The sequence below is a fragment of the Engystomops pustulosus genome, chromosome 9, assembly GCF_040894005.1.
Source record: "Engystomops pustulosus chromosome 9, aEngPut4.maternal, whole genome shotgun sequence".
NCBI classification, from domain to species: Eukaryota; Metazoa; Chordata; class Amphibia; order Anura; family Leptodactylidae; genus Engystomops; species Engystomops pustulosus.
The window spans coordinates 68,069,879-68,085,506 of NC_092419.1; the positions used below are offsets into that span (position 1 = coordinate 68,069,879).

At 45.5% G+C, this 15,628-nt stretch overlaps 63 pseudogenes; all 63 read left to right on the forward strand.

Annotated features, from left to right (window-relative positions):
- Positions 1-810: 810 nt before the first annotated feature.
- On the forward strand, positions 811-929 carry LOC140080829 (5S ribosomal RNA; annotated as a pseudogene).
- A 70-nt stretch (positions 930-999) lies between these two features.
- On the forward strand, positions 1,000-1,118 carry LOC140080830 (5S ribosomal RNA; annotated as a pseudogene).
- A 70-nt stretch (positions 1,119-1,188) lies between these two features.
- On the forward strand, positions 1,189-1,307 carry LOC140087909 (5S ribosomal RNA; annotated as a pseudogene).
- Positions 1,308-1,377: 70 nt separating this feature from the next.
- On the forward strand, positions 1,378-1,496 carry LOC140087997 (5S ribosomal RNA; annotated as a pseudogene).
- A 70-nt stretch (positions 1,497-1,566) lies between these two features.
- Positions 1,567-1,685, forward strand: LOC140090755 (5S ribosomal RNA; annotated as a pseudogene).
- Positions 1,686-1,755: 70 nt separating this feature from the next.
- LOC140090332 (5S ribosomal RNA) lies at positions 1,756-1,874 on the forward strand (annotated as a pseudogene).
- Positions 1,875-1,944: 70 nt separating this feature from the next.
- LOC140083554 (5S ribosomal RNA) lies at positions 1,945-2,063 on the forward strand (annotated as a pseudogene).
- Positions 2,064-2,133: 70 nt separating this feature from the next.
- Positions 2,134-2,252, forward strand: LOC140100612 (5S ribosomal RNA; annotated as a pseudogene).
- Positions 2,253-2,322: 70 nt separating this feature from the next.
- On the forward strand, positions 2,323-2,441 carry LOC140087999 (5S ribosomal RNA; annotated as a pseudogene).
- A 70-nt stretch (positions 2,442-2,511) lies between these two features.
- Positions 2,512-2,630, forward strand: LOC140086277 (5S ribosomal RNA; annotated as a pseudogene).
- A 70-nt stretch (positions 2,631-2,700) lies between these two features.
- LOC140083087 (5S ribosomal RNA) lies at positions 2,701-2,819 on the forward strand (annotated as a pseudogene).
- Positions 2,820-3,259: 440 nt separating this feature from the next.
- LOC140083048 (5S ribosomal RNA) lies at positions 3,260-3,378 on the forward strand (annotated as a pseudogene).
- Positions 3,379-3,448: 70 nt separating this feature from the next.
- On the forward strand, positions 3,449-3,567 carry LOC140100614 (5S ribosomal RNA; annotated as a pseudogene).
- A 70-nt stretch (positions 3,568-3,637) lies between these two features.
- LOC140100615 (5S ribosomal RNA) lies at positions 3,638-3,756 on the forward strand (annotated as a pseudogene).
- A 70-nt stretch (positions 3,757-3,826) lies between these two features.
- On the forward strand, positions 3,827-3,945 carry LOC140092642 (5S ribosomal RNA; annotated as a pseudogene).
- A 448-nt stretch (positions 3,946-4,393) lies between these two features.
- Positions 4,394-4,512, forward strand: LOC140084373 (5S ribosomal RNA; annotated as a pseudogene).
- Positions 4,513-4,582: 70 nt separating this feature from the next.
- LOC140100616 (5S ribosomal RNA) lies at positions 4,583-4,701 on the forward strand (annotated as a pseudogene).
- Positions 4,702-4,771: 70 nt separating this feature from the next.
- LOC140100617 (5S ribosomal RNA) lies at positions 4,772-4,890 on the forward strand (annotated as a pseudogene).
- Positions 4,891-4,960: 70 nt separating this feature from the next.
- LOC140086827 (5S ribosomal RNA) lies at positions 4,961-5,079 on the forward strand (annotated as a pseudogene).
- Positions 5,080-5,149: 70 nt separating this feature from the next.
- LOC140080831 (5S ribosomal RNA) lies at positions 5,150-5,268 on the forward strand (annotated as a pseudogene).
- Positions 5,269-5,338: 70 nt separating this feature from the next.
- LOC140085171 (5S ribosomal RNA) lies at positions 5,339-5,457 on the forward strand (annotated as a pseudogene).
- A 70-nt stretch (positions 5,458-5,527) lies between these two features.
- Positions 5,528-5,646, forward strand: LOC140100618 (5S ribosomal RNA; annotated as a pseudogene).
- A 70-nt stretch (positions 5,647-5,716) lies between these two features.
- Positions 5,717-5,835, forward strand: LOC140090756 (5S ribosomal RNA; annotated as a pseudogene).
- Positions 5,836-5,905: 70 nt separating this feature from the next.
- LOC140090333 (5S ribosomal RNA) lies at positions 5,906-6,024 on the forward strand (annotated as a pseudogene).
- Positions 6,025-6,094: 70 nt separating this feature from the next.
- On the forward strand, positions 6,095-6,213 carry LOC140085286 (5S ribosomal RNA; annotated as a pseudogene).
- Positions 6,214-6,472: 259 nt separating this feature from the next.
- LOC140084374 (5S ribosomal RNA) lies at positions 6,473-6,591 on the forward strand (annotated as a pseudogene).
- A 70-nt stretch (positions 6,592-6,661) lies between these two features.
- On the forward strand, positions 6,662-6,780 carry LOC140096050 (5S ribosomal RNA; annotated as a pseudogene).
- A 70-nt stretch (positions 6,781-6,850) lies between these two features.
- On the forward strand, positions 6,851-6,969 carry LOC140100620 (5S ribosomal RNA; annotated as a pseudogene).
- Positions 6,970-7,039: 70 nt separating this feature from the next.
- LOC140083089 (5S ribosomal RNA) lies at positions 7,040-7,158 on the forward strand (annotated as a pseudogene).
- Positions 7,159-7,598: 440 nt separating this feature from the next.
- Positions 7,599-7,717, forward strand: LOC140100621 (5S ribosomal RNA; annotated as a pseudogene).
- A 70-nt stretch (positions 7,718-7,787) lies between these two features.
- On the forward strand, positions 7,788-7,906 carry LOC140083090 (5S ribosomal RNA; annotated as a pseudogene).
- A 251-nt stretch (positions 7,907-8,157) lies between these two features.
- Positions 8,158-8,276, forward strand: LOC140080355 (5S ribosomal RNA; annotated as a pseudogene).
- A 70-nt stretch (positions 8,277-8,346) lies between these two features.
- LOC140087910 (5S ribosomal RNA) lies at positions 8,347-8,465 on the forward strand (annotated as a pseudogene).
- A 70-nt stretch (positions 8,466-8,535) lies between these two features.
- On the forward strand, positions 8,536-8,654 carry LOC140088000 (5S ribosomal RNA; annotated as a pseudogene).
- A 70-nt stretch (positions 8,655-8,724) lies between these two features.
- On the forward strand, positions 8,725-8,843 carry LOC140090758 (5S ribosomal RNA; annotated as a pseudogene).
- Positions 8,844-8,913: 70 nt separating this feature from the next.
- On the forward strand, positions 8,914-9,032 carry LOC140090334 (5S ribosomal RNA; annotated as a pseudogene).
- Positions 9,033-9,102: 70 nt separating this feature from the next.
- Positions 9,103-9,221, forward strand: LOC140083555 (5S ribosomal RNA; annotated as a pseudogene).
- A 70-nt stretch (positions 9,222-9,291) lies between these two features.
- LOC140100622 (5S ribosomal RNA) lies at positions 9,292-9,410 on the forward strand (annotated as a pseudogene).
- Positions 9,411-9,480: 70 nt separating this feature from the next.
- Positions 9,481-9,599, forward strand: LOC140088001 (5S ribosomal RNA; annotated as a pseudogene).
- A 70-nt stretch (positions 9,600-9,669) lies between these two features.
- On the forward strand, positions 9,670-9,788 carry LOC140086289 (5S ribosomal RNA; annotated as a pseudogene).
- Positions 9,789-9,858: 70 nt separating this feature from the next.
- On the forward strand, positions 9,859-9,977 carry LOC140083091 (5S ribosomal RNA; annotated as a pseudogene).
- A 440-nt stretch (positions 9,978-10,417) lies between these two features.
- LOC140083050 (5S ribosomal RNA) lies at positions 10,418-10,536 on the forward strand (annotated as a pseudogene).
- A 70-nt stretch (positions 10,537-10,606) lies between these two features.
- Positions 10,607-10,725, forward strand: LOC140100623 (5S ribosomal RNA; annotated as a pseudogene).
- A 70-nt stretch (positions 10,726-10,795) lies between these two features.
- On the forward strand, positions 10,796-10,914 carry LOC140100624 (5S ribosomal RNA; annotated as a pseudogene).
- A 70-nt stretch (positions 10,915-10,984) lies between these two features.
- LOC140092643 (5S ribosomal RNA) lies at positions 10,985-11,103 on the forward strand (annotated as a pseudogene).
- Positions 11,104-11,551: 448 nt separating this feature from the next.
- LOC140084376 (5S ribosomal RNA) lies at positions 11,552-11,670 on the forward strand (annotated as a pseudogene).
- A 70-nt stretch (positions 11,671-11,740) lies between these two features.
- Positions 11,741-11,859, forward strand: LOC140100626 (5S ribosomal RNA; annotated as a pseudogene).
- A 70-nt stretch (positions 11,860-11,929) lies between these two features.
- Positions 11,930-12,048, forward strand: LOC140100627 (5S ribosomal RNA; annotated as a pseudogene).
- Positions 12,049-12,118: 70 nt separating this feature from the next.
- LOC140086828 (5S ribosomal RNA) lies at positions 12,119-12,237 on the forward strand (annotated as a pseudogene).
- Positions 12,238-12,307: 70 nt separating this feature from the next.
- Positions 12,308-12,426, forward strand: LOC140080832 (5S ribosomal RNA; annotated as a pseudogene).
- A 70-nt stretch (positions 12,427-12,496) lies between these two features.
- LOC140085172 (5S ribosomal RNA) lies at positions 12,497-12,615 on the forward strand (annotated as a pseudogene).
- A 70-nt stretch (positions 12,616-12,685) lies between these two features.
- On the forward strand, positions 12,686-12,804 carry LOC140100628 (5S ribosomal RNA; annotated as a pseudogene).
- Positions 12,805-12,874: 70 nt separating this feature from the next.
- Positions 12,875-12,993, forward strand: LOC140090759 (5S ribosomal RNA; annotated as a pseudogene).
- Positions 12,994-13,063: 70 nt separating this feature from the next.
- Positions 13,064-13,182, forward strand: LOC140090336 (5S ribosomal RNA; annotated as a pseudogene).
- A 70-nt stretch (positions 13,183-13,252) lies between these two features.
- On the forward strand, positions 13,253-13,371 carry LOC140085288 (5S ribosomal RNA; annotated as a pseudogene).
- A 259-nt stretch (positions 13,372-13,630) lies between these two features.
- LOC140084378 (5S ribosomal RNA) lies at positions 13,631-13,749 on the forward strand (annotated as a pseudogene).
- A 70-nt stretch (positions 13,750-13,819) lies between these two features.
- LOC140096051 (5S ribosomal RNA) lies at positions 13,820-13,938 on the forward strand (annotated as a pseudogene).
- Positions 13,939-14,008: 70 nt separating this feature from the next.
- LOC140100629 (5S ribosomal RNA) lies at positions 14,009-14,127 on the forward strand (annotated as a pseudogene).
- Positions 14,128-14,197: 70 nt separating this feature from the next.
- Positions 14,198-14,316, forward strand: LOC140083092 (5S ribosomal RNA; annotated as a pseudogene).
- A 440-nt stretch (positions 14,317-14,756) lies between these two features.
- LOC140100631 (5S ribosomal RNA) lies at positions 14,757-14,875 on the forward strand (annotated as a pseudogene).
- A 70-nt stretch (positions 14,876-14,945) lies between these two features.
- On the forward strand, positions 14,946-15,064 carry LOC140083093 (5S ribosomal RNA; annotated as a pseudogene).
- Positions 15,065-15,315: 251 nt separating this feature from the next.
- On the forward strand, positions 15,316-15,434 carry LOC140089694 (5S ribosomal RNA; annotated as a pseudogene).
- A 70-nt stretch (positions 15,435-15,504) lies between these two features.
- LOC140080834 (5S ribosomal RNA) lies at positions 15,505-15,623 on the forward strand (annotated as a pseudogene).
- The last annotated feature ends 5 nt before the right edge of the window (positions 15,624-15,628 follow it).

The following is a 15,628-nucleotide window of genomic DNA, read 5'->3' on the forward strand; positions in this document are numbered from 1 at the left end:
TGTGTTAGTTTCTCTATGAGATAGTAAAAGAAGGTTCAAATTGAACAGCTGCTGCTAACGGCCATTCTAAGCTGAATGTGCCTGCTCTCGTCAGATCGCAGCAACAATGCAGCTTAAGGCTTGGCAAGTACCAGCATGGGAGACTGGCTGGGAATCCTAAGTTCCGTTGACCTTTTTGAACCTGAAAATTGTGTTAGTTTCTCTATGAGATATTAAAAGAAGGTTCAAATTGAACAGCTGCTGTCAACGGCCATTCTAAGCTGAATGTGCCTGCTCTCGTCAGATCGCAGCAGCAATGCAGCTTAAGGCTTGGCAAGTACCAGCATGGGAGACTGGCTGGGAATCCCAAGTTCCGTTGACCTTTTTGAACCCTGAAAATTGTTAGTTTCTCTGTCAAAGATGGTAAAAGAAGGTTCAAATTGAACAGCTGCTGTCAACGGCCATTCTAAGCTGAATGTGCCTGCTCTCGTCAGATCGCAGCAGCAATGCAGCTTAAGGCTTGGCAAGTACCAGCATGGGAGACTGGCTGGGAATCCCAAGTTCTGTTGACCTTTTTGAACCTGAAAATTGTGTTAGTTTTTCTATGAGATAGTAAAAGAAGGTTCAAATTGAACAGCTGCTGTCATCGGCCATTCTAAGCTGAATGTGCCTGCTCTCGTCAGATCGCAGCAGCAATGCAGCTTAAGGCTTGGCAAGTACCAGCATGGGAGACTGGCTGGGAATCCCAAGTTCTGTTGACCTTTTTGAACCTGAAAATTGTGTTAGTTTCTCTATGAGATAGTAAAAGAAGGTTCAAATTGAACAGCTGCTGTCAACGGCCATTCTAAGCTGAATGTGCCTGCTCTCGTCAGATCGCAGCAGCAATGCAGCTTAAGGCTTGGCAAGTACCAGCATGGGAGACTGGCTGGGAATCCCAAGTTCTGTTGACCTTTTTGAACCTGAAAATTGTGTTAGTTTCTCTATGAGATAGTAAAAGAAGGTTCAAATTGAACAGCTGCTGTCAACGGCCATTCTAAGCTGAATGTGCCTGCTCTCGTCAGATCGCAGCAGCAATGCAGCTTAAGGCTTGGCAAGTACCAGCATGGGAGACTGGCTGGGAATCCCAAGTTCTGTTGACCTTTTTGAACCTGAAAATTGTGTTAGTTTCTCTATGAGATAGTAAAAGAAGGTTCAAATTGAACAGCTGCTGTCAACGGCCATTCTAAGCTGAATGTGCCTGCTCTCGTCAGATCGCAGCAGCAATGCAGCTTAAGTCTTGGCAAGTACCAGCATGGGAGACTGGCTGGGAATCCCAAGTTCCGTTGACCTTTTTGAACCTGAAAATTGTGTTAGTTTCTCTATGAGATAGTAAAAGAAGGTTCAAATTGAACAGCTGCTGTCAACGGCCATTCTAAGCTGAATGTGCCTGCTCTCGTCAGATCACAGCAGCAATGCAGCTTAAGGCTTGGCAAGTACCAGCATGGGAGACTGGCTGGGAATCCCAAGTTCCGTTGACCTTTTTGAACCTGAAAATTGTGTTAGTTTCTCTATGAGATAGTAAAAGAAGGTTCAAACTGAACAGCTGCTGTCAACGGCCATTCTAAGCTGAATGTGCCTGCTCTCGTCAGATCGCAGCAGCAATGCAGCTTTAGGCTTGGCAAGTAACAGCATGGGAGACTGGCTGGGAATCCCAAGTTCCGTTGACCTTTTTGAACCTGAAAATTGTGTTAGTTTCTCTATGAGATAGTAAAAGAAGGTTCAAATTGAACAGCTGCTGTCAACGGCCATTCTAAGCTGAATGTGCCTGCTCTCGTCAGATCGCAGCAGCAATGCAGCTTAAGTCTTGGCAAGTACCAGCATGGGAGACTGGCTGGGAATCCCAAGTTCTGTTGACCTTTTTGAACCTGAAAATTGTGTTAGTTTCTCTATGAGATAGTAAAAGAAGGTTCAAATTGAACAGCTGCTGTCAACGGCCATTCTAAGCTGAATGTGCCTGCTCTCGTCAGATCGCAGCAGAAATGCAGCTTAAGGCTTGGCAAGTACCAGCATGGGAGACTGGCTGGGAATCCCAAGTTCCGTTGACCTTTTTGAACCTGAAAATTGTGTTAGTTTCTCTATGAGATAGTAAAAGAAGGTTCAAATTGAACAGCTGCTGTCAACGGCCATTCTAAGCTGAATGTGCCTGCTCTCGTCAGATCGCAGCAGCAATGCAGCTTAAGGCTTGGCAAGTACCAGCATGGGAGACTGGCTGGGAATCCCAAGTTCCGTTGACCTTTTTGAACCTGAAAATTGTGTTAGTTTCTCTATGAGATAGTAAAAGAAGGTTCAAATTGAACAGCTGCTGTCAACGGCCATTCTAAGCTGAATGTGCCTGCTCTCGTCAGATCACAGCAGCAATGCAGCTTAAGGCTTGGCAAGTACCAGCATGGGAGACTGGCTGGGAATCCCAAGTTCCGTTGACCTTTTTGAACCTGAAAATTGTGTTAGTTTCTCTATGAGATAGTAAAAGAAGGTTCAAACTGAACAGCTGCTGTCAACGGCCATTCTAAGCTGAATGTGCCTGCTCTCGTCAGATCGCAGCAGCAATGCAGCTTTAGGCTTGGCAAGTACCAGCATGGGAGACTGGCTGGGAATCCCAAGTTCCGTTGACCTTTTTGAACCTGAAAATTGTTAGTTTCTCTGTCAAAGATGGTAAAAGAAGGTTCAAATTGAACAGCTGCTGTCAACGGCCATTCTAAGCTGAATGTGCCTGCTCTCGTTAGATCGCAGCAGCAATGCAGCTTAAGGCTTGGCAAGTACCAGCATGGGAGACTGGCTGGGAATCCCAAGTTCTGTTGACCTTTTTGAACCTGAAAATTGTGTTAGTTTTTCTATGAGATAGTAAAAGAAGGTTCAAATTGAACAGCTGCTGTCAACGGCCATTCTAAGCTGAATGTGCCTGCTCTCGTCAGATCGCAGCAGCTTAAGGCTTGGCAAGTACCAGCATGGGAGACTGGCTGGGAATCCCAAGTTCCGTTGACCTTTTTGAACCTGAAAATTGTGTTAGTTTCTCTATGAGATAGTAAAAGAAGGTTCAAATTGAACAGTTGCTGCTAACGGCTATTCTAAGCTGAATGTGCCTGCTCTCGTCAGTTCGCAGCAGCAATGCAGCTTAAAGCTTGGCAAGTACCAGCATGGGAGACTGGCTGGGAATCCTAAGTTCCGTTGACCTTTTTGAACCTGAAAATTGTGTTAGTTTCTCTATGAGATATTAAAAGAAGGTTCAAATTGAAGAGCTGCTGTCAACGGCTATTCTAAGCTGAATGTGCCTGCTCTCGTCAGATCGCAGCAGCAATGCAGCTTAAGGCTTGGCAAGTACCAGCATGGGAGACTGGCTGGGAATCCCAAGTTCCGTTGACCTTTTTGAACCTGAAAATTGTGTTAGTTTCTCTATGAGATAGTAAAAGAAGGTTCAAATTGAACAGCTGCTGTCAACGGCCATTCTAAGCTGAATGTGCCTGCTCTCGTCAGATCGCAGCAGCAATGCAGCTTAAGGCTTGGCAAGTACCAGCATGGGAGACTGGCTGGGAATCCCAAGTTCCGTTGACCTTTTTGAACCTGAAAATTGTGTTAGTTTCTCTATGAGATAGTAAAAGAAGGTTCAAATTGAACAGCTGCTGTCAACGGCCATTCTAAGCTGAATGTGCCTGCTCTCGTCAGATCGCAGCAGCAATGCAGCTTAAGGCTTGGCAAGTACCAGCATGGGAGACTGGCTGGGAATCCCAAGTTCCGTTGACCTTTTTGAACCTGAAAATTGTGTTAGTTTCTCTATGAGATAGTAAAAGAAGGTTCAAACTGAACAGCTGCTGTCAACGGCCATTCTAAGCTGAATGTGCCTGCTCTCGTCAGATCGCAGCAGCAATGCAGCTTTAGGCTTGACAAGTAACAGCATGGGAGACTGGCTGGGAATCCCAAGTTCCGTTGACCTTTTTGAACCTGAAAATTGTGTTAGTTTCTCTATGAGATAGTAAAAGAAGGTTCAAATTGAACAGCTGCTGTCAACGGCAATTCTAAGCTGAATGTGCCTGCTCTCGTCAGATCGCAGCAGCAATGCAGCTTAAGGCTTGGCAAGTACCAGCATGGGAAACTGGCTGGGAATCCAAAGTTCCGTTGACTTTTTTGAACCTGAAAATTGTGTTAGTTTCTCTATGAGATAGTAAAAGAAGGTTCAAATTGAACAGCTGCTGTCAACGGCCATTCTAAGCTGAATGTGCGTGCTCTTGTCGGATCAAAGCAGCGATGCGGCTTAAGGCTTGGCAAGTACCAGCATGGGAGACTGGCTGTGAATCCCAAGTTCCGTTGACCTTTTTGAACCTGAAAATTGTGTTAGTTTCTCTATGAGATAGTAAAAGAAGGTTCAAACTGAACAGCTGCTGTCAACGGCCATTCTAAGCTGAATGTGCCTGCTCTCGTCAGATCGCAGCATCAATGCAGCTTAAGGCTTGGCAAGTACCAGCATGGGAGACTGGCTGGGAATCCCAAGTTCCGTTGACCTTTTTGAACCTGAAAATTGTGTTAGTTTCTCTATGAGATAGTAAAAGAAGGTTCAAATTGAACAGCTTCTGTCAACGGCCATTCTAAGCTGAATGTGCCTGCTCTCGTCAGATCGCAGCAGCAATGCAGCTTAAGGCTTGGCAAGTACCAGCATGGGAGACTGGCTGGGAATCCCAAGTTCCGTTGACCTTTTTGAACCTGAAAATTGTGTTAGTTTCTCTAAGAGATAGTAAAAGAAAGTAGAAATTAGGCAGCTGCTGTCAACGGCCATTCTAAGCTGAATGTGCCTGCTCTCGTCAGATCGCAGCAGCAATGCAGCTTAAGGCTTGGCAAGTACCAGCATGGGAGACTGGCTGGGAATCCCAAGTTCCGTTGACCTTTTTGAACCTGAAAATTGTTAGTTTCTCTGTCAAAGATGGTAAAAGAAGGTTCAAATTGAACAGCTGCTGTCAACGGCCATTCTAAGCTGAATGTGCCTGCTCTCGTCAGATCGCAGCAGCAATGCAGCTTAAGGCTTGGCAAGTACCAGCATGGGAGACTGGCTGGGAATCCTAAGTTCTGTTGACCTTTTTGAACCTGAAAATTGTGTTAGTTTCTCTATGAGATATTAAAAGAAGGTTCAAATTGAACAGCTGCTGTCAACGGCCATTCTAAGCTGAATGTGCCTGCTCTCGTCAGATCGCAGCAGCAATGCAGCTTAAGGCTTGGCAAGTACCAGCATGGGAGACTGGCTGGGAATCCCAAGTTCTGTTGACCTTTTTGAACCTGAAAATTGTGTTAGTTTCTCTATGAGATAGTAAAAGAAGGTTCAAATTGAACATCTGCTGTCAACGGCCATTCTAAGCTGAATGTGCCTGCTTTCGTCAGATCGCAGCAGCAATGCAGCTTAAGGCTTGGCAAGTACCAGCATGGGAGACTGGCTGGGAATCCCAAGTTCCGTTGACCTTTTTGAACCTGAAAATTGTGTTAGTTTCTCTATGAGATAGTAAAAGAAGGTTCAAATTGAACAGCTGCTGTCAACGGCCATTCTAAGCTGAATGTGCCTGCTCTCGTCAGATCGCAGCAGCAATGCAGCTTAAGGCTTGGCAAGTACCAGCATGGGAGACTGGCTGGGAATCCCAAGTTCCGTTGACCTTTTTGAACCTGAAAATTGTGTTAGTTTCTCTATGAGATAGTAAAAGAAGGTTCAAACTGAACAGCTGCTGTCAACGGCCATTCTAAGCTGAATGTGCCTGCTCTCGTCAGATCGCAGCAGCAATGCAGCTTTAGGCTTGGCAAGTAACAGCATGGGAGACTGGCTGGGAATCCCAAGTTCCGTTGACCTTTTTGAACCTGAAAATTGTGTTAGTTTCTCTATGAGATAGTAAAAGAAGGTTCAAATTGAACAGCTGCTGTCAACGGCCATTCTAAGCTGAATGTGCCTGCTCTCGTCAGATCGCAGCAGCAATGCAGCTTAAGTCTTGGCAAGTACCAGCATGGGAGACTGGCTGGGAATCCCAAGTTCTGTTGACCTTTTTGAACCTGAAAATTGTGTTAGTTTCTCTATGAGATAGTAAAAGAAGGTTCAAATTGAACAGCTGCTGTCAACGGCCATTCTAAGCTGAATGTGCCTGCTCTCGTCAGATCGCAGCAGAAATGCAGCTTAAGGCTTGGCAAGTACCAGCATGGGAGACTGGCTGGGAATCCCAAGTTCTGTTGACCTTTTTGAACCTGAAAATTGTGTTAGTTTCTCTATGAGATAGTAAAAGAAGGTTCAAATTGAACAGCTGCTGTCAACGGCCATTCTAAGCTGAATGTGCGTGCTCTTGTCGGATCACAGCAGCGATGCGGCTTAAGGCTTGGCAAGTACCAGCATGGGAGACTGGCTGTGAATCCCAAGTTCCGTTGACCTTTTTGAACCTGAAAATTGTGTTAGTTTCTCTATGAGATAGTAAAAGAAGGTTCAAACTGAACAGCTGCTGTCAACGGCCATTCTAAGCTGAATGTGCCTGCTCTCGTCAGATCGCAGCATCAATGCAGCTTAAGGCTTGGCAAGTACCAGCATGGGAGACTGGCTGGGAATCCCAAGTTCCGTTGACCTTTTTGAACCTGAAAATTGTGTTAGTTTCTCTATGAGATAGTAAAAGAAGGTTCAAATTGAACAGCTGCTGTCAACGGCCCTTCTAAGCTGAATGTGCCTGCTCTCGTCAGATCGCAGCAGCAATGCAGCTTAAGGCTTGGCAAGTACCAGCATGGGAGACTGGCTGGGAATCCCAAGTTCCGTTGAGCTTTTTGAACCTGAAAATTGTGTTAGTTTCTCTATGAGATAGTAAAAGAAAGTAGAAATTAGGCAGCTGCTGTCAACGGCCATTCTAAGCTGAATGTGCCTGCTCTCGTCAGATCGCAGCAGCAATGCAGCTTAAGGCTTGGCAAGTACCAGCATGGGAGACTGGCTGGGAATCCCAAGTTCCGTTGACCTTTTTGAACCTGAAAATTGTTAGTTTCTCTGTCAAAGATGGTAAAAGAAGGTTCAAATTGAACAGCTGCTGTCAACGGCCATTCTAAGCTGAATGTGCCTGCTCTCGTTAGATCGCAGCAGCAATGCAGCTTAAGGCTTGGCAAGTACCAGCATGGGAGACTGGCTGGGAATCCCAAGTTCTGTTGACCTTTTTGAACCTGAAAATTGTGTTAGTTTTTCTATGAGATAGTAAAAGAAGGTTCAAATTGAACAGCTGCTGTCAACGGCCATTCTAAGCTGAATGTGCCTGCTCTCGTCAGATCGCAGCAGCTTAAGGCTTGGCAAGTACCAGCATGGGAGACTGGCTGGGAATCCCAAGTTCCGTTGACCTTTTTGAACCTGAAAATTGTGTTAGTTTCTCTATGAGATAGTAAAAGAAGGTTCAAATTGAACAGTTGCTGCTAACGGCCATTCTAAGCTGAATGTGCCTGCTCTCGACAGTTCGCAGCAGCAATGCAGCTTAAGGCTTGGCAAGTACCAGCATGGGAGACTGGCTGGGAATCCTAAGTTCCGTTGACCTTTTTGAACCTGAAAATTGTGTTAGTTTCTCTATGAGATATTAAAAGAAGGTTCAAATTGAACAGCTGCTGTCAACGGCCATTCTAAGCTGAATGTGCCTGCTCTCGTCAGATCGCAGCAGCAATGCAGCTTAAGGCTTGGCAAGTACCAGCATGGGAGACTGGCTGGGAATCCCAAGTTCCGTTGACCTTCTTGAACCTGAAAATTGTTAGTTTCTCTGTCAAAGATGGTAAAAGAAGGTTCAAATTGAACAGCTGCTGTCAACGGCCATTCTAAGCTGAATGTGCCTGCTCTCGTTAGATCGCAGCAGCAATGCAGCTTAAGGCTTGGCAAGTACCAGCATGGGAGACTGGCTGGGAATCCCAAGTTCTGTTGACCTTTTTGAACCTGAAAATTGTGTTAGTTTCTCTATGAGATAGTAAAAGAAGGTTCAAATTGAACAGCTGCTGTCAACGGCCATTCTAAGCTGAATGTGCCTGCTCTCGTCAGATCGCAGCAGCTTAAGGCTTGGCAAGTACCAGCATGGGAGACTGGCTGGGAATCCCAAGTTCCGTTGACCTTTTTGAACCTGAAAATTGTGTTAGTTTCTCTATGAGATAGTAAAAGAAGGTTCAAATTGAACAGCTGCTGTCAACGGCCATTCTAAGCTGAATGTGCCTGCTCTCATCAGATCGCAGCAGCAATGCAGCTTAAGGCTTGGCAAGTACCAGCATGGGAGACTGGCTGGGAATCCCAAGTTCTGTTGACCTTTTTGAACCTGAAAATTGTGTTAGTTTCTCTATGAGATAGTAAAAGAAGGTTCAAATTGAACAGCTGCTGTCAACGGCCATTCTAAGCTGAATGTGCCTGCTCTCGTCAGATCGCAGCAGCAATGCAGCTTAAGTCTTGGCAAGTACCAGCATGGGAGACTGGCTGGGAATCCCAAGTTCCGTTGACCTTTTTGAACCTGAAAATTGTGTTAGTTTCTCTATGAGATAGTAAAAGAAGGTTCAAATTGAACAGCTGCTGTCAACGGCCATTCTAAGCTGAATGTGCCTGCTCTCGTCAGATCACAGCAGCAATGCAGCTTAAGGCTTGGCAAGTACCAGCATGGGAGACTGGCTGGGAATCCCAAGTTCCGTTGACCTTTTTGAACCTGAAAATTGTGTTAGTTTCTCTATGAGATAGTAAAAGAAGGTTCAAACTGAACAGCTGCTGTCAACGGCCATTCTAAGCTGAATGTGCCTGCTCTCGTCAGATCGCAGCAGCAATGCAGCTTTAGGCTTGGCAAGTAACAGCATGGGAGACTGGCTGGGAATCCCAAGTTCCGTTGACCTTTTTGAACCTGAAAATTGTGTTAGTTTCTCTATGAGATAGTAAAAGAAGGTTCAAATTGAACAGCTGCTGTCAACGGCCATTCTAAGCTGAATGTGCCTGCTCTCGTCAGATCGCAGCAGCAATGCAGCTTAAGTCTTGGCAAGTACCAGCATGGGAGACTGGCTGGGAATCCCAAGTTCTGTTGACCTTTTTGAACCTGAAAATTGTGTTAGTTTCTCTATGAGATAGTAAAAGAAGGTTCAAATTGAACAGCTGCTGTCAACGGCCATTCTAAGCTGAATGTGCCTGCTCTCGTCAGATCGCAGCAGAAATGCAGCTTAAGGCTTGGCAAGTACCAGCATGGGAGACTGGCTGGGAATCCCAAGTTCCGTTGACCTTTTTGAACCTGAAAATTGTGTTAGTTTCTCTATGAGATAGTAAAAGAAGGTTCAAATTGAACAGCTGCTGTCAACGGCCATTCTAAGCTGAATGTGCCTGCTCTCGTCAGATCGCAGCAGCAATGCAGCTTAAGGCTTGGCAAGTACCAGCATGGGAGACTGGCTGGGAATCCCAAGTTCCGTTGACCTTTTTGAACCTGAAAATTGTGTTAGTTTCTCTATGAGATAGTAAAAGAAGGTTCAAATTGAACAGCTGCTGTCAACGGCCATTCTAAGCTGAATGTGCCTGCTCTCGTCAGATCACAGCAGCAATGCAGCTTAAGGCTTGGCAAGTACCAGCATGGGAGACTGGCTGGGAATCCCAAGTTCCGTTGACCTTTTTGAACCTGAAAATTGTGTTAGTTTCTCTATGAGATAGTAAAAGAAGGTTCAAACTGAACAGCTGCTGTCAACGGCCATTCTAAGCTGAATGTGCCTGCTCTCGTCAGATCGCAGCAGCAATGCAGCTTTAGGCTTGGCAAGTACCAGCATGGGAGACTGGCTGGGAATCCCAAGTTCCGTTGACCTTTTTGAACCTGAAAATTGTTAGTTTCTCTGTCAAAGATGGTAAAAGAAGGTTCAAATTGAACAGCTGCTGTCAACGGCCATTCTAAGCTGAATGTGCCTGCTCTCGTTAGATCGCAGCAGCAATGCAGCTTAAGGCTTGGCAAGTACCAGCATGGGAGACTGGCTGGGAATCCCAAGTTCTGTTGACCTTTTTGAACCTGAAAATTGTGTTAGTTTTTCTATGAGATAGTAAAAGAAGGTTCAAATTGAACAGCTGCTGTCAACGGCCATTCTAAGCTGAATGTGCCTGCTCTCGTCAGATCGCAGCAGCTTAAGGCTTGGCAAGTACCAGCATGGGAGACTGGCTGGGAATCCCAAGTTCCGTTGACCTTTTTGAACCTGAAAATTGTGTTAGTTTCTCTATGAGATAGTAAAAGAAGGTTCAAATTGAACAGTTGCTGCTAACGGCTATTCTAAGCTGAATGTGCCTGCTCTCGTCAGTTCGCAGCAGCAATGCAGCTTAAAGCTTGGCAAGTACCAGCATGGGAGACTGGCTGGGAATCCTAAGTTCCGTTGACCTTTTTGAACCTGAAAATTGTGTTAGTTTCTCTATGAGATATTAAAAGAAGGTTCAAATTGAAGAGCTGCTGTCAACGGCTATTCTAAGCTGAATGTGCCTGCTCTCGTCAGATCGCAGCAGCAATGCAGCTTAAGGCTTGGCAAGTACCAGCATGGGAGACTGGCTGGGAATCCCAAGTTCCGTTGACCTTTTTGAACCTGAAAATTGTGTTAGTTTCTCTATGAGATAGTAAAAGAAGGTTCAAATTGAACAGCTGCTGTCAACGGCCATTCTAAGCTGAATGTGCCTGCTCTCGTCAGATCGCAGCAGCAATGCAGCTTAAGGCTTGGCAAGTACCAGCATGGGAGACTGGCTGGGAATCCCAAGTTCCGTTGACCTTTTTGAACCTGAAAATTGTGTTAGTTTCTCTATGAGATAGTAAAAGAAGGTTCAAATTGAACAGCTGCTGTCAACGGCCATTCTAAGCTGAATGTGCCTGCTCTCGTCAGATCGCAGCAGCAATGCAGCTTAAGGCTTGGCAAGTACCAGCATGGGAGACTGGCTGGGAATCCCAAGTTCCGTTGACCTTTTTGAACCTGAAAATTGTGTTAGTTTCTCTATGAGATAGTAAAAGAAGGTTCAAACTGAACAGCTGCTGTCAACGGCCATTCTAAGCTGAATGTGCCTGCTCTCGTCAGATCGCAGCAGCAATGCAGCTTTAGGCTTGACAAGTAACAGCATGGGAGACTGGCTGGGAATCCCAAGTTCCGTTGACCTTTTTGAACCTGAAAATTGTGTTAGTTTCTCTATGAGATAGTAAAAGAAGGTTCAAATTGAACAGCTGCTGTCAACGGCAATTCTAAGCTGAATGTGCCTGCTCTCGTCAGATCGCAGCAGCAATGCAGCTTAAGGCTTGGCAAGTACCAGCATGGGAAACTGGCTGGGAATCCAAAGTTCCGTTGACTTTTTTGAACCTGAAAATTGTGTTAGTTTCTCTATGAGATAGTAAAAGAAGGTTCAAATTGAACAGCTGCTGTCAACGGCCATTCTAAGCTGAATGTGCGTGCTCTTGTCGGATCAAAGCAGCGATGCGGCTTAAGGCTTGGCAAGTACCAGCATGGGAGACTGGCTGTGAATCCCAAGTTCCGTTGACCTTTTTGAACCTGAAAATTGTGTTAGTTTCTCTATGAGATAGTAAAAGAAGGTTCAAACTGAACAGCTGCTGTCAACGGCCATTCTAAGCTGAATGTGCCTGCTCTCGTCAGATCGCAGCATCAATGCAGCTTAAGGCTTGGCAAGTACCAGCATGGGAGACTGGCTGGGAATCCCAAGTTCCGTTGACCTTTTTGAACCTGAAAATTGTGTTAGTTTCTCTATGAGATAGTAAAAGAAGGTTCAAATTGAACAGCTTCTGTCAACGGCCATTCTAAGCTGAATGTGCCTGCTCTCGTCAGATCGCAGCAGCAATGCAGCTTAAGGCTTGGCAAGTACCAGCATGGGAGACTGGCTGGGAATCCCAAGTTCCGTTGACCTTTTTGAACCTGAAAATTGTGTTAGTTTCTCTAAGAGATAGTAAAAGAAAGTAGAAATTAGGCAGCTGCTGTCAACGGCCATTCTAAGCTGAATGTGCCTGCTCTCGTCAGATCGCAGCAGCAATGCAGCTTAAGGCTTGGCAAGTACCAGCATGGGAGACTGGCTGGGAATCCCAAGTTCCGTTGACCTTTTTGAACCTGAAAATTGTTAGTTTCTCTGTCAAAGATGGTAAAAGAAGGTTCAAATTGAACAGCTGCTGTCAACGGCCATTCTAAGCTGAATGTGCCTGCTCTCGTCAGATCGCAGCAGCAATGCAGCTTAAGGCTTGGCAAGTACCAGCATGGGAGACTGGCTGGGAATCCTAAGTTCTGTTGACCTTTTTGAACCTGAAAATTGTGTTAGTTTCTCTATGAGATATTAAAAGAAGGTTCAAATTGAACAGCTGCTGTCAACGGCCATTCTAAGCTGAATGTGCCTGCTCTCGTCAGATCGCAGCAGCAATGCAGCTTAAGGCTTGGCAAGTACCAGCATGGGAGACTGGCTGGGAATCCCAAGTTCTGTTGACCTTTTTGAACCTGAAAATTGTGTTAGTTTCTCTATGAGATAGTAAAAGAAGGTTCAAATTGAACATCTGCTGTCAACGGCCATTCTAAGCTGAATGTGCCTGCTTTCGTCAGATCGCAGCAGCAATGCAGCTTAAGGCTTGGCAAGTACCAGCATGGGAGACTGGCTGGGAATCCCAAGTTCCGTTGACCTTTTTGAACCTGAAAATTGTGTTAGTTTCTCTATGAGATAGTAAAAGAAGGTTCAAATTGAACAGCTGCTGTCAACGGCCATTCTAAGCTGAATGTGCCTGCTCTCGTCAGATCGCAGCAGCAATGCAGCTTAAGGCTTGGCAAGTACCAGCATGGGAGACTGGCTGGGAATCCCAAGTTCCGTTGACCTTTTTGAACCTGAAAATTGTGTTAGTTTCTCTATGAGATAGTAAAAGAAGGTTCAAACTGAACAGCTGCTGTCAACGGCCATTCTAAGCTGAATGTGCCTGCTCTCGTCAGATCGCAGCAGCAATGCAGCTTTAGGCTTGGCAAGTAACAGCATGGGAGACTGGCTGGGAATCCCAAGTTCCGTTGACCTTTTTGAACCTGAAAATTGTGTTAGTTTCTCTATGAGATAGTAAAAGAAGGTTCAAATTGAACAGCTGCTGTCAACGGCCATTCTAAGCTGAATGTGCCTGCTCTCGTCAGATCGCAGCAGCAATGCAGCTTAAGTCTTGGCAAGTACCAGCATGGGAGACTGGCTGGGAATCCCAAGTTCTGTTGACCTTTTTGAACCTGAAAATTGTGTTAGTTTCTCTATGAGATAGTAAAAGAAGGTTCAAATTGAACAGCTGCTGTCAACGGCCATTCTAAGCTGAATGTGCCTGCTCTCGTCAGATCGCAGCAGAAATGCAGCTTAAGGCTTGGCAAGTACCAGCATGGGAGACTGGCTGGGAATCCCAAGTTCTGTTGACCTTTTTGAACCTGAAAATTGTGTTAGTTTCTCTATGAGATAGTAAAAGAAGGTTCAAATTGAACAGCTGCTGTCAACGGCCATTCTAAGCTGAATGTGCGTGCTCTTGTCGGATCACAGCAGCGATGCGGCTTAAGGCTTGGCAAGTACCAGCATGGGAGACTGGCTGTGAATCCCAAGTTCCGTTGACCTTTTTGAACCTGAAAATTGTGTTAGTTTCTCTATGAGATAGTAAAAGAAGGTTCAAACTGAACAGCTGCTGTCAACGGCCATTCTAAGCTGAATGTGCCTGCTCTCGTCAGATCGCAGCATCAATGCAGCTTAAGGCTTGGCAAGTACCAGCATGGGAGACTGGCTGGGAATCCCAAGTTCCGTTGACCTTTTTGAACCTGAAAATTGTGTTAGTTTCTCTATGAGATAGTAAAAGAAGGTTCAAATTGAACAGCTGCTGTCAACGGCCCTTCTAAGCTGAATGTGCCTGCTCTCGTCAGATCGCAGCAGCAATGCAGCTTAAGGCTTGGCAAGTACCAGCATGGGAGACTGGCTGGGAATCCCAAGTTCCGTTGAGCTTTTTGAACCTGAAAATTGTGTTAGTTTCTCTATGAGATAGTAAAAGAAAGTAGAAATTAGGCAGCTGCTGTCAACGGCCATTCTAAGCTGAATGTGCCTGCTCTCGTCAGATCGCAGCAGCAATGCAGCTTAAGGCTTGGCAAGTACCAGCATGGGAGACTGGCTGGGAATCCCAAGTTCCGTTGACCTTTTTGAACCTGAAAATTGTTAGTTTCTCTGTCAAAGATGGTAAAAGAAGGTTCAAATTGAACAGCTGCTGTCAACGGCCATTCTAAGCTGAATGTGCCTGCTCTCGTTAGATCGCAGCAGCAATGCAGCTTAAGGCTTGGCAAGTACCAGCATGGGAGACTGGCTGGGAATCCCAAGTTCTGTTGACCTTTTTGAACCTGAAAATTGTGTTAGTTTTTCTATGAGATAGTAAAAGAAGGTTCAAATTGAACAGCTGCTGTCAACGGCCATTCTAAGCTGATTGTGCCTGCTCTCGTCAGATCGCAGCAGCTTAAGGCTTGGCAAGTACCAGCATGGGAGACTGGCTGGGAATCCCAAGTTCCGTTGACCTTTTTGAACCTGAAAATTGTGTTAGTTTCTCTATGAGATAGTAAAAGAAGGTTCAAATTGAACAGTTGCTGCTAACGGCCATTCTAAGCTGAATGTGCCTGCTCTCGACAGTTCGCAGCAGCAATGCAGCTTAAGGCTTGGCAAGTACCAGCATGGGAGACTGGCTGGGAATCCTAAGTTCCGTTGACCTTTTTGAACCTGAAAATTGTGTTAGTTTCTCTATGAGATATTAAAAGAAGGTTCAAATTGAACAGCTGCTGTCAACGGCCATTCTAAGCTGAATGTGCCTGCTCTCGTCAGATCGCAGCAGCAATGCAGCTTAAGGCTTGGCAAGTACCAGCATGGGAGACTGGCTGGGAATCCCAAGTTCCGTTGACCTTCTTGAACCTGAAAATTGTTAGTTTCTCTGTCAAAGATGGTAAAAGAAGGTTCAAATTGAACAGCTGCTGTCAACGGCCATTCTAAGCTGAATGTGCCTGCTCTCGTTAGATCGCAGCAGCAATGCAGCTTAAGGCTTGGCAAGTACCAGCATGGGAGACTGGCTGGGAATCCCAAGTTCTGTTGACCTTTTTGAACCTGAAAATTGTGTTAGTTTCTCTATGAGATAGTAAAAGAAGGTTCAAATTGAACAGCTGCTGTCAACGGCCATTCTAAGCTGAATGTGCCTGCTCTCGTCAGATCGCAGCAGCTTAAGGCTTGGCAAGTACCAGCATGGGAGACTGGCTGGGAATCCCAAGTTCCGTTGACCTTTTTGAACCTGAAAATTGTGTTAGTTTCTCTATGAGATAGTAAAAGAAGGTTCAAATTGAACAGCTGCTGTCAACGGCCATTCTAAGCTGAATGTGCCTGCTCTCATCAGATCGCAGCAGCAATGCAGCTTAAGGCTTTGCAAGTACCAGCATGGGAGACTGGCTGGGAATCCCAAGTTCCGTTGACCTTTTTGAACCTGAAAATTGTGTTAGTTTCTCTATGAGATAGTAAAAGAAGGTTCAAACTGAACAGCTGCTGTCAACGGCCATTCTAAGCTGAATGTGCCTGCTCTCGTCAGATCGCAGCAGCAATGCAGCTTAAGGCTTGGCAAGTACCAGCATGGGAGACTGGCTGGGAATCCCAAGTTCTGTTGACCTTTTT